The sequence below is a fragment of the Magallana gigas genome, chromosome 4, assembly GCF_963853765.1.
Source record: "Magallana gigas chromosome 4, xbMagGiga1.1, whole genome shotgun sequence".
Classification (NCBI taxonomy): domain Eukaryota; kingdom Metazoa; phylum Mollusca; class Bivalvia; order Ostreida; family Ostreidae; genus Magallana; species Magallana gigas.
Genome location: NC_088856.1, coordinates 13,152,625 through 13,165,062, shown reverse-complemented (window position 1 = coordinate 13,165,062; position 12,438 = coordinate 13,152,625). Strand labels below are relative to the sequence as shown.

At 30.9% G+C, this 12,438-nt stretch overlaps 1 long non-coding RNA gene across 1 annotated transcript; it reads left to right on the top strand.

The window, feature by feature from the left end:
• The first annotated feature begins 3,925 nt into the window (after positions 1-3,925).
• Positions 3,926-9,457, top strand: LOC105345416 (uncharacterized). Its single transcript, XR_010712828.1, has 8 exons — positions 3,926-4,034; positions 4,695-5,054; positions 5,199-5,597; positions 5,704-5,797; positions 6,385-6,514; positions 7,980-8,474; positions 8,787-8,880; positions 9,042-9,457. It is a non-coding gene; the product is annotated as an uncharacterized lncRNA (long non-coding RNA).
• The last annotated feature ends 2,981 nt before the right edge of the window (positions 9,458-12,438 follow it).

Sequence of the window (12,438 nt, the reverse complement as noted above, 5' to 3'; positions counted from 1 at the left end):
TTTTAGGTCATTCCAAAATAATACTTTAAAAATGTTTTACTAGTACTCTTAGTCTCTGTTGTTATTTAAAGCGGTATGCCCTAGAGTGTGTAAGAGAGAGTTAAGGAGCTCAGATCTACCTAAGATTTTAAGATACGATTTCTTACCTTAACTAAACTTATATAAACTAAAAAAAACCAATCAATTGTAACTTTTTAATTTGGGTGTTTCCTGATACATTTATGTAGAGCACTTATTAAACAGGATATCAATACAGTCTAAACATGGCCACGACCATCGAGTCCTCTTATATTCAGGAACACCAAGCTTAGAAGACAATTAAGTTAAAGCAATATGAGCTGTTTTTTTTTAAATTTAATTTTGTTGTAAAAACCTGCTAGTTTGCTAAGTCTGTATGTAACTTAAACTTTAAGGACAAATAAGGTTGAGAAAAATCATTAAATTTTGTCAGAGGAAAGATATTTCTTCTAAGGAACATATAGCAAATCAATTTTTGTACAGGGCGACAATAATTCTATTTCGTTCTAATTGAACTTAAGTGAAATGTCCTTATCATTGTGATTCACTTCATTAAACAAATTAATTGCTATCTAATCTTTGAATATTTGGTAAATTGAAGATGTTGTTAGTTATTAATTTGTGGCTTTTTCCGGAATATCTTTCTTATTAAAAAACGTTATGATTCATTTTCAAACTTGGTCAAAAAGAAATATTGTAAAAGATAATTTTCATTTATCTTTTATTTCAAACAGGTTAACACACTCTAAAATGCACAGCCTATTTTTTCTTTCTGAAAATGTGTTTAGTTTCACTTTTTCTAAATAAAAAGAAAGAACATTCAATTTCAAAGCGCATGTAATGTTCAAATTGTAACAAATATAATATTTAAAGAAGTGAATCATTTATATCATACATTACATCATTACAAGCATTATCAAATAAAGACTTTTTATTCATTTACTATCCTTGAATAATTAAAAAGCGTATTTTGTAAAGTTTGTTGTATGCGATCAGAAATAATATATACCTTACCCTGTTCTATCATATAAATGGTACAATGATTTTATAACTGTTTGACTTTGTAGGGTACGTTTAACTTACAAATACACATGCTAATACAAACTTTTGTATAAGACACTGAATATGCATTTGACAATAGGGTGTATTCTTTCTTTGTTAACAGTTATTTAACACATTAATGTATGATACACTATAAGCATCATTTTTCAAATAAATTATTTTTGCATTATAAATCGATTGAAATATAGAATTACATACTTAATTTGTACCTAAACTAACATTCTTGGTGTTACATATATGTTGTATATAAATTTGCTTAATATTGGTGTAACCAAGCAGAAAGGAAATTCAAAGGCAACTGCTTCATTCTACAGATTTATTAAACGTTTTAATTTATTGACCTATACACAAAAAAGAACAATAGACATTAAATACAATATAATACAATTTACATGTAAGTTTCGTATGTTTAGTTTCTTTAATATTTTGACAATAAGCAACCGTTACAGTAGTTTTCATTTATAGGATAAAAACGTGTTTTGTAACAATTTATAATATAAGTATAAACTTTGCAATTAAAACAAATACCCCAGTCACTATCACGACAGTAAAGAAATTCTTTAGTAAATATAATATTAACATACCACAATATGTAGCTTATCTGAATAAAGCTTGGTTTGACCATCAGTGTTGAAAGTGTAGCACTGCTCAATTTACTTAGTTTGAACGGTTGGAATCAAATTTAATGGATAATAAATTAGGGGATGACTAAAGGTAACCATAAGTGCACAACAGACATTCAGATAAATAATATAGAAGAATATACTACACAAAACGAAAATAGAAAAAAATCAATACATCCGTCCGAATAAATACATTTGAAATAAAGAGAAATGAATCTGTTCTGCCACATTAGTTCAGTTATTTGCATACCAGTAATTCAGGAATCCTATAAAATTTTAAATCGTTATTGACAGATATTTCCCCTGCGGACAACAGCAAGGTTTTCAAAAGCATCTTGGGTGTTTAACCGCTTTCTTCAATATGCAAAAAACTATATACCATAACGTTGAACAGGGCAGCAATATTTACTTATGTTTTTTAGATATCTCAAAAGGTTTCGATACGGTCTGGAGGCATGACCTCCTTATCAAATTACGCGAAATGAGTATATCTGGAAAACTCTGGTCAATCATCAATGACTGTCATACAAACACAACCAATCAAACCCAATCAGACTGGTTTCCCGTGTCACAAGGTGTACGATAAGGTGGAGTTCTGTCAACCTACGTATGTCTTGTGTATATTAATGAACTTGTTGTTAACTTGGAAAAGTGTTGTACAAATACTGGTATTTTTAGTATAACCAGCAAATGCCCATCGCTTGCTGATGATATTGCGTGCATTGCAAGAACACCAACGGCGTTACAACGCATGCTTAATGTCTCTTACAAATATACCAGAAAGTGGCGTTTTTCCTTTAATGCCCAAAAAATCGTGCTTTTTACAAGTCCGCTCCAAACACTCCATACTGGATTTTGATTATATATGGAAACTTGGTGATACAATAATTTCATGTGCTGACAACTATAATCACCTAGGCATTATTATCAACAACAAACTAACACTCTCAGATAGGATAATAACAGCTTGTAGAAAAGGACAAAAATCATATTATGCTCTCAACAATATAGGCTTCAACTATCTTAACCGCTTACTTTGCCACACCTCTATAAGACGATCGTTTTCCCACAGTCCTTTACGGTTGTGAATTATCACGATATTCAACGCCTAAATGTTTTTCAACATTTTGTTTGCAAAAATGCACAACACTTTCCGACCAAAACAAGATCCGATATCTGTGAAAGTGTTTTCAACGTTCTACCTATCAAATTGGAAATATATATCCGCAAATTCTAATTTCTAGGCCGACTCTGTCACATGGATCACCATCCTCTTTCAAAGAAGATATTCTCAACACGTTTATTTTCATTCCTGGAGAACATTTCTAATAAACAGCGAGGAATTTTTCCTGATGTCATCAATATTTTGTCCACTTACAGTACTGATACCTACAAACGTGGCTCCATGATTGCTCATTTCCACTGAAGCAGACTTGGTAAAAGAAAGTGAAATCTGCTGTATTTAAGCTACACTTACTAATAAACAAACCGTAATATTAGAATGATAAATGACAATGATTTTTACCGTTTCAAATCAATCATCCAAAACCAAAACCCAAGTTTCATCTGGTCCATTCCGTCCAACTCATACGAAATTTCTAGTTTTAAATTTATCTGCAAGCTTATAGCTTTCCCTTCGGAACAGACCCCCTTTATCTGCAGACTACGCGACACCGTGTTTGTCAAAATATTGCTTGTTGTTGCTCTTCTACTTATGACTTACGTACGTACTGGTGGGATCAGATAACCAACTCCTTCGATATTCACCTCTCCGCGGACCTGTGTGCCATGACTAAGGATGATATATTCTTCTACCTTCTAGGTGGGAAATATTTCACATGGTTGTCAGAAAAGACCTACGTGCAGTTCGTATATTTAACTTTCGTTACATTCGAGACACTTCTGCACGCTACAATCGGACCCTCCAAGCTAAACATAACCTAATGTTACCAGCATAACCTGTGTTTTTGCACCCCCCCCCCGGTGTAGGACCTCCCCCCTTTTTATTGTTTGTTTTTTTTGGTTTTTGTATATATGTAAATACTTATGCGTTGTCTTGTAATGATATGTGTTGCATGTATGTATAATTGTACGTTCTGAAATAATCCTTATATGAGGGAAATAAAGTTTGAATTAATTAATGAGTGTTTCTTCCGCCGTAGGAGGGATTTCCCACGTGTTTACGTACAGCTTATGTCCTTGTGATACAATCACTTCTGATACGTATATACATCATATTAGTTGAATGATTATTGTGTACCTCCGGTACAAGGAATTAAATGACGCTTGTTTACAAAATGTGTGTCGCCGAAAAATATATTTTCATAACTGGTAATGTTGGGGGTTTTTTTATATCAATTTATATGGTATCTGTTTTTGTAAAGAAATCTGGAATTTAGTCATTACACGTTTTAAAATTTCAATATCAATATTAAGATGCTTGTGGTATGTTTAACACGTGATTTTGAAATTGAAAGTCAACGTACACGCTGCCACTATGGCACTGAATATGAAAGAAAATATATGAAAAAATCGTGATTTTTATTCAGTTTATTATAATTTATAGTAGATACGAACTTTGCATTATCTGCACTTTTAATGATAAGAAACTTAATTGTAAACAATTCTGATTAACAACATGCATAATATTGAGTCAACTTTTTGATAAGATGAAAACCTGCTATTAAAAACAATGACTCGAAATACATATGTAAGACAATTCCTATTCATTGACTTTGCATTTTATATGATTGCCATTACATGAACAGTACTATAATGTCTTTAACATAACTGATAAGGGTTGTTTTTTTTAAGTTATTGCTGATCAAAAAATAATGTCAAGGGCCGGTAACGCATTTCTCTTTGTGATACACTAGCATAGCCGTATAAATGGTTTAGATAATTAATGCAAATTCATAATCATATAATGTTATTTATTTATATATGTAGCTTGTCTGATAAAAATGCCAACAAATTAATATATGGTTTTAGTTTTAGTCCTACGTGATCTGCTGCCGACATCAACCAAAACTGTGTCAGCTGGGCCTACTTGTACTCATCCATGGAAAAACAATTTTGGTTTTAAGATAAATGAATCTGTTGGGTATGGTATAAATGATTATAATTATGAGCAGATGATAACAACTGAAGTTTTATGGGTGTGTAATCCAATCAACAAACAACCTGCGAACAGTCACAATGTCATGTTAATATACTGTAACACAGAAACCTATTACAATAATTATTTATTGCCTAAAAAATCAAAATAGCTAACACAATCATTTTATTACAGAACATCAATTAAGAACCTACCATACATTCTAAAAGGATTTCTAAATATAGAAAACCAAGGTTTGTAAAGAACTTTTTTGAATGTAGCCTCTTCTAATTGCAAAATGATTTGGCTTTGGTAAGAGGTTGGGTTCAAATCAGAATTATCATATTAACATGTATTTGTATCATATTGCTTGCTGTATACTAATCTTTTCATTGAAGATAATTTAGAAACAGACTTAAAAGATCCCATGAATATTTGCATCAGCAGTGTGGACTGTAGATTATACACAGTGTTGGATAAAAATAATACCAATTCATTAACCTTTTGTGTTGTTACAAAGAAAGTGAAAAAATGCTCTGCATTTACGTGCACGTGTCCTGACACACGTAATCGACGATCTATCAACACAGCCCATGGCCAGGACAGAACAAATTCTGATTCAATATTTAAGATCACGAATCCCATATGCCAATTCAAGTTCATTAACGATGAAAGAATCTGCGATACAGCACAAACAGATGTCACATTCACAGAAAATAACAGTTTGGATAATCCGATGAAATACACCACTGCCATGAATAAGCTTTTAAATAAAGATAACATCAAACTAAAAGAAGGTGATAATTGAAAGTTTTGAAGTTTCAAATTATATGTATTAATGTGATTTAAAAAACAATCTTGTAAAGATAAAGTCACAGAAATTGTCTTGTTATTTACTTTCAGGAAATACTATTTGGTTATATTTTCTGATTTTTGCAATCGGAGTCGGAGTAGGGACTGTAGTTGGAAGCCTGACAACATTTATTTGGTTTAAAAGGTATGCAGAATAGCCTTATATTTATGACTAAAAGTTAATGTTTGATAAAATGGAGGAAGTTTTGTTAAATCATTAAGTTGACACAAGTTGCCCTACGTTAACATTTATTAATACATTTATTATTCGTCGTTTAAGCTTACATTTTCAATCAAATTCAACGGTTGCCACAAAATAAATATTTTTTATTCTATCCACTAAATGTTTTCAAATATGCCTGGATATTTGGCTGAATGACAGAAGAATGACATTCAGTCACCTTTAAATTGACTGAAAGCTCCTGTGCGAAAAACTGGTTATGGGTAAAAAAAAAAGTTTTTTGAATTTAATTGAAAACGTTTATTTATAAGACCTTATTAATGAAAACTGAATTTACATTTTTTTAAATAAAAAAACAACTTGACTGTTTTTATTTGACGGTGGTTAAGTTAAAGTAGAACTCATCTATTCTAGTACAAATATGAAATACGTCTTTATGACTCTGTGTTACGGTTTTGTATATGGTGTTAAATGTATCAAACACGATGATGATTGCAAATAATAACATTATAATTAAACAAGATCTATGAGCATGATTGTTTTAATTAAAGGAAATATTTGCTGCCTAAAACCTCATCAGTGGTAAGTGGAATATACAACAGGGAAAACATTACAACGGTTATACATGATGACATAGAATACTCAGAAATTCCAGAGGACAGTAAAACAGCCTGTTATGAGGTAGACGTTTTAATCAATATAATTTATACTTATTGTTAGATGTAATGGCAAAACAATGCGTCTTTCCTATTTAATCAAACTTATTTCTTATTATAGCTAAAAATGTAATATTGATCAATATGACACAAGAATATAAATGAACTATTTATCATTATCTTGTGTCCATATAGAGCGGAGCTATTGATGTAATTTGATTGCTTCAACACATCAAGTTTTCAGTCTCCTTACTGATTACTGGATTAGAGTAATTTTACACCAAATGTTTATACCGTTTTTAACTATAATGCAGGATTTATTTAGAAAACGCAATATCACATAATTTAATTGTGTTTTTAGTCGTAACCAATGTTCTTCGACCATGAACAATCCATAATAGTGAATGTACTTACCGTTGGAACATGACGCAAAAGTTATTTTTGCGAGAGCAGAAAGAATATTTAACGTTGGATCGTTAAGTGTGTTTAATTTTTGTTACTAAAGACGATGTGAAGATTTCTAAATTTATGAGCAGTCAGCCGCGAGGATGAACATTTTTCAAATGAAACGAAATATATGGAGGTTCAACATATGTTAAAAAATCCAAAAAAAATCACACTGTGCCGGATAATTATGCCAGTGCCAGGGTGGCATTTTTGCAGCCGCTTAAGAGGCAGTTTCGGAAAAATTCATACATATAAGGTAATATATCATAAGGTAAATATCTCACCTGACAGGTGAGCTACGATGATAACAAAGGTAATTGTAAACTCTTTAAGCAATGATCTATCATGTGGCATATTTGAATTTTTCGATATATGCAGCTTAGACGGGTGCAAAAATGCCACCTTGACACTGGCATAATTATCCGGCACAGTGATAAATTTTTGCACTGCAAAAATATTTCAATCAAGAAAAAATATTGCACTTTGGGATAAACATCATTATTGATGGTCAAAGTGCCGCTATCATTGAACCTTACATTAGATAACATAAGATAGGATATTGTCATAAACGGTAAATAGTACCTAGAAAAAAGTTACTAATTTAACATTATATACTATCCATCCTGTCATGCTCACATCAACCAAAATACAAAATTAATGTATATTAGATTCCACAAACTTGACTGTTAACAATATACCAATTTACAAATTACTTTAAAGGCTGCAAAATAATTTTAATGATGCACAAATTAAATTGAAATAAAAACCCCTTTTTTACACAAAAGTGTTTCGATATTTTTAATTCCTCACTTTAAATTTCATCGAATATAATGTAAAAGATAGCTTTAAAGTACATGTACATACGTTCGCAGAATTAATAATACAGTTAGATATGATGGATAAGGATAGAACAAGGATTTACTTGTAAACTATTAATAGCGACAGTGTATCATTGAATCAGTTTGACTTGCTTATTTTGTTGACACAATATGAAAATTTACAAGAGAATTGCACCAACACAAGTTTTACTTGCCATTCTACAGCCAATAGAAGATTTTCAACACCACCACCAAGAAAGTTTAAGAAATGCAACTCATTCGAAATTCTGCGCTTCTCCTTCTTTAGTCACTCATGTCGATATGTGTGAACATAGCTTTAATAGTGAAGACCAAAAGAAAGAGGAACAAGTGCAGCACGTGGAGCAAAAGAAAACGTTAAAATTATTATTTTCGGGTAATTCAAAAAAGACGGATGGTATTGCTATTGCCAACAAGGAAGTTAACTCTGGTGATCGACAGGAAACAGAATGTTATAGTGATGGCGCCAATTTCCCTGCTCAGGTTAAATACGATGTTCCTTTACAAAACACAAATATGGAAAAAAATCGGGAAAATACGATGGAATGTCTATGTGTTGTTGGTACTATAAACCACTCACCCAAGGAAGAATGCGAAATAATGACGCATATTGCTTAGGAAGATAATATCAATAGTAAATCAGTTTATTTTGAATTGAGTGCAGCTTCTGAGAATGAAAAGGTATTCAGTATAAAATACAACCAGACAAAATAAAATAAAACTTACTGCTAACTATTTGCTTTTATAATTTAAAGTTGACCGTATTTGATCTTCTTAAACTACCCAAAGAATGATTCCTTATTCTTTAATTACAGTACGTTACCAAGACTTAACTTAGTGAGCACAAATATCACAAAGTTTAATGTTGTGTTTAATTTGTTTGCTTTTTCTATTATACAGTGCTGTAGATCTTTTGATTCAGTTAAATATTTTCCCACGTAAACAGTGATTGTATGATATTCTAATTTTTGTTCTGATAAAAATATTTTGAAGCTCTTGGTTCCGGAGTGTACCAATTACCATTGTGAAGACCAGGACAAAAAGGTCGACAGGATGGAGACAAAACACGCTAACCGAAAGGAAAATGGTACAATTTTTTTCGACTTTTATTAATTTATCTGTAAAATGTACAAGTACTGTAAAAAAAGGAATTGTATAAACAAAAGTTTGTTGTACATAAATCATTAAAACCCCCCATTCTATCGTATTTCATGTGACAATAAGAATAAAGCAATGTTATTGTTACAGCTGCATCAGAATGCGAGAAGGGAGACGATCAGTCTACTTAGAATGTGTATTTTGAATTGAGTAAAACTGATGATTGTTTATCATCATGAAAACAAAACGACGTGACTATGAAATACATGTATACGGAACCTTTTCTATCAAAAAGCGGTTCTAATTTAATAACATTGACACAACTTTGAAATGTCGTACAAGGATGGAAGTTGTTTAACCCTGTTCATTTACAAGGAGGATCTTATTGAGGCACTGTATATTTAAGAAAACAATATTTTATTATTAAATTATAAAATGTTTCCTGAATAAAGGAGAAAGTATGCGTAAAAATTGTTCAGATTAATGTTTGCTCTGTAATACATTTTTGATTTTGTCGCTTGTTTTGAAATAAAATGTATATTGTAATGTAATTTTCTCTTTTTGATTAACTTAAGGTGGACCAAATGTGTTTTGTCTTTTAAAGAAATAAGAAAAAATGTATGTGAAAATCGCTTTATTACTTTGCGTTCAACAGCAGTATTATGTAGTGCATATTGAACGGTTGTAATTATTTAACTTGATGGTGTTGAGATATTAGATATTAAGTCATTATTTACAAATAAATGTTTAAAGATGCATATAATGCACATTTTTAGACGTTAAAAAATAAGAAAAATATTGAAAGAGAAATACAAAGAGAGCTAATAGGAAAAGGGTAAATAGAGATGAAGACAGAATGAAAGGAGTTGGGTAAACAGTTATTGTTTTTTTGTATCTTTATTTTTTCTTTTTAGAATAAACATAATAGATGCATAAATTCTGCAACATTAGCTTTGGATGCAAACAGTATTCATTCTCCTCTATTATTATATTTATTTGGTATATAATTTCATGTCAATGTTTGTTCCCATTTACAGGTGATGGCTTTGATAAGCTCCTAAATTTGTAATATGTATTTTAAAAGACGAACATGGGTACATTAAACAAACTTCGGGTGTCCTAGCAGACTACTGTTTTATTCAAATTTTACGAAATTAAAGTTAATGAAAAAACAAATAACTGTTAAATACGTACGAGTAAAATCGATACAAGAAGACAAATAAGACCTGCCCTAAATGTTAAGATATTATTTTTTAAGCTGTAAATTGTTACTTAGTTAAGAAAATTCAAAGAGTTTTAGCTTTTCAAATTTAATATTTTCCTATATCTTTATACAAAGCTCTTCTTCGAAAAGAGACCAATACAGTTTAGAAATGACCACGGCCATCCAACTCTCTTAAAGTGTACCCACTCCTCTGCTTTTTTCAAAATGTGACACTACTGGGCTGCCGTTTTTAAAAAATTTAAACAGAGTCATGCCGTATCCACCTGTTAATACCATAAAAATGCACCAAAATAAAAAAAATATATTTTTTTTTTTGAATAAGTTTGAATGCAACAATTCAATTCGAAGTAAATTCTTTACTTTAGCAAAAAAAATGTTTCCAAAAACATGTATATTGTTTCCCCCAACTTACACCTCCATGACGCTAATAAGAAATTGAGAACGAAAACATATTATTTACGAAGATTTTTAATTCGACATGTCGTCTTTTTCCTATTCGGAAGTACTCAAGACACCTTGCACATTTTTCAACGTTATCTTTCAGATACTTTCATAGCATTTGCAATCTAAAATCACAGATTAGTATTGGCTGTGTATTTAAAGCTAACGGGTCAATGGCGGCGTTTCAAAGGGGAAAGCTTTGATTTTTTCATGTCATTGATGAACATGGTTTAAAAGGGCATGGTCAAGAGTTTGGTGTAATTCTATTTTTCTGTTTTTATTATTTAACAATGCTTAAAGAATGCATTGCTAATGAACAAAGGAAATTTGAGAATCAGTCGTAGAATTATTTGCAAAATACAGCGCGCGCTTACAATTCTTTGTCATATTTACAAGGCTCGTGTCCTGTTTTTGATTACATACTAATAGGTTAAATATACCAGTAAAAAACTTTTTCAAGCTATTCTTGTTCATTCTGAGCATAAATTTAACAATTCATAACGTTTAACACATTCATTTAGGTCTGAAACTGGAATTTTCATTTCAACATTCAAAATGTAAACAAAAGCTTTGTTTACATAGCAAAGAATTGTAAGCTCTGTAATTCGCCCATTACCCAACAAATGACACTCAAATTTTGGCGGCCTAATTAAAAGACCTTATAAAAGTATTTGAAATATTAAAATAAAAAAATAATTTTGACCAAAATCGTGATCATGCTTCTTTAAACTCTGAAGTATTTATCAATATCAAAATATTAAGCAGAATTGCACGTCACAAACGTTGCACGTACGCCGTAAACATAAAAATCAAAGTCATACTGTATGTCCCTTTTGTTCTCTTAAGCTATCTGTCTGACAGATATTTGACCAGTTAAACCATCGAGAACCTAGCTTCAAACAACAGTTTTAATTTTTTTTAAGATAAATCCTTTTTGGTTGATTTCTTCCTTCCTTCCAACAGTATAAAGAAATTTTATTTTGATTTCCAAACATTTTCGTGCATTTAAATTAATTGTTTGGTATTAGTTTTTATTTTTTTCTAATAAACATAATAGAAAAAAAATTTCGATCATTGTGAAACTTGGTCAACAGGAAGTATGTCAAAAATATATTTTTCAGTAATATTTACCTCGAGCGGAAAGCAGACATAAAAAATTCCCATTAATTTCAGGAAATGGCCTAGAATATTTTATTTTCTGCAAACGCGCTGAATACCATTGCAAATTGATTTATTTTCAGTCTTAAAAATAAACAATTTGATTTACACAATGGCATTTTGTGCTCCATTTGAATAAATGCGCAAATAGTTCAAGTAGTTCAAGTAAATTAATTAGTTGTTTATTAGATGTTAACAAGTACTCGAGTACTCGATTATCGCTTGGTCACACTGATGATCGACTAATATTTTCTCAGTCAATTACTCTGTAAAACTGACTTCTTTAAAAATTTTCAATACACCAAATTTCCAAGCATGCGTTTTTCAATTCAATTCATTTGCAGACACTTCTCTAGAAGTTTTCCAACAAATCAAGGATTCTGCATACACTATTGACTGTTAAACAAAAAAGGGAAAGTTCTTTAAAATGGGTGTTGCAAATGGGCAATAATGTGCTTTTCGTTCACCTGTTCGAATTAACAAACTAGCTTAAGTGAACGACGAGCTTACAACACAGGTTAAAAAGCTCTAAATCAAATCTTGGGATATGGACATCAGATGCAGATTCATAATCATTAAGAGTTTTAAAAACCCAATTAAACAAACAGTTTTCATGAGTATCAATTTAAATTAAAAAGAGAAAAATACGAGACAGTCAGAAGTTTAACATTGAAAGTCATTAACCAAAGTTAACTTAAGGCAAAGAAAGTTGTAAAGATTAAA